This window comes from Eublepharis macularius, chromosome 3, assembly GCF_028583425.1.
Source record: "Eublepharis macularius isolate TG4126 chromosome 3, MPM_Emac_v1.0, whole genome shotgun sequence".
In the NCBI taxonomy this organism is placed as follows: Eukaryota; Metazoa; Chordata; class Lepidosauria; order Squamata; family Eublepharidae; genus Eublepharis; species Eublepharis macularius.
The window spans coordinates 110,999,223-111,000,675 of NC_072792.1; the positions used below are offsets into that span (position 1 = coordinate 110,999,223).

Sequence of the window (1,453 nt, forward strand, 5' to 3'; positions counted from 1 at the left end):
GGCTCTCTGAACTACTGAAAAACATTGTGGAACATTCTGTGGGGGACAAATTTGATGACAGGCACATCTGCCATTTCAGCTCAGCCCTCGATATGCCTCATTTACATTCCTTCAAAGCATGCATTTCTTTACTTTTTACAATTTTTAGAATTGTTAAAAGAACAAGTCATGCTGATCAAGGATTAGCATGACCTATACAGAGACAGTAATAATGAAAGGGCATCCTTGAGTCCAATTAATAACTCATTTGTTAAAATTGATTAAGAGACCATCAGTTGGCAGAAGCATGTTGCTATATATGAAGCATATAGATAGAAGTTGCAGCTCTCACTACTTCTAGACATCCCAGATCAGTCCAGAAGCTGAGGCCTCCTTCCTACTTTTGTTTCACCTGGGCTGAATGATTATAAACAGGACAATGAATAACCCTAAAGGAGTTACTCCATGCCCCCCCTGAACCAGACACACACATAGGCAGTACTCCCAGCCACCCCACTGCTTGCACTGAATTTGAAGGGAGAAGGGGGAGGGAAACTGGATGGGGCTGGAACCTCTAAGGTGCCACTGGACACTGCTTCTTTTGGCAGCAAAGCCACACAAGGGCACGTACCAGCCCAGAGCCAATTTGCTGGGTTGTATGAAAAGGCAGCCCTAGGGGGAGTGGAGGGGGGTTACTGTCATGCACAGGCAAGCAAACAGACAGAGAGGGAGTTGTTGTTCAACACAGACTTTATTGAACTGCCAAAAGTGAAAAGGATGTCTGGATGCATCTTGTCAACTTCCCTTGCCCAGGGCTGCCTGGGGAACTGCTCCTGGGTCTGGGTCGAATGGCAATCAAGAAGGATCACTGGGGGCCGGAAAAGCCATCCTCCTTGGCCTTCCTGACAGGTCACAATCTGCCTGAAAGGGAACTGGAGACATGTGTGCCTTGCACAAGGCCAAGTCTGCCACATCCTGGGAAGGGTGTCCATGGCCAGGGACAGTGGTAGTGGCTTGGTGGTGGCTCCATCCTCACAGGTGCTGGATGCTTCTCCAGTGGAAAGGTAGTTGTTGTCTGCATCTGGTTGTTCTGCTCCTGTGGCTGCTTGGAGTTCTGATCCTGTTACGGAGACAGTCAAGGGGGTCATGCATCTGCCATTGTGGGGGAACTGCCAGAGCAAGTACCCAGTCACTCCAGCCCACAGTTGCAGCCTCTCCTCTGCCAGGGGGGTGGCCAAGGGAGGGAGGGTGAGTGGACCCACAGCATGGGCTGCTTGGGGTCCTTCATCCTGAAACAGTTATGCCACACACACAGTTTTCTGGGTGACTGCCTCTTTGGCAGGCATGAGTCTCAGCACCCTCCTGGTGAGCCTCAACCACAGTAGCCAGTGTTTGGAGGGGTGTGGATGTGAAGACAGAGGAGGCCAGTGTGAATGGGCAAGGTGAAACAGCAGCTTCCCCAGCTCCTTCTTTT

At 50.5% G+C, this 1,453-nt stretch overlaps 1 long non-coding RNA gene across 2 annotated transcripts in view; it reads right to left on the bottom strand.

Annotated features, from left to right (window-relative positions):
- Window positions 1–747: 747 nt before the first annotated feature.
- Window positions 748–1,453, bottom strand: part of LOC129326737 (uncharacterized) — a 14,164-nt gene continuing 13,458 nt past the window's right edge. For both annotated transcript variants that reach the window (XR_008596730.1, XR_008596729.1), the window contains exon 3: window positions 748–1,099. This is a non-coding gene — a long non-coding RNA (uncharacterized LOC129326737). The remainder of the gene's footprint in view (window positions 1,100–1,453) is intronic.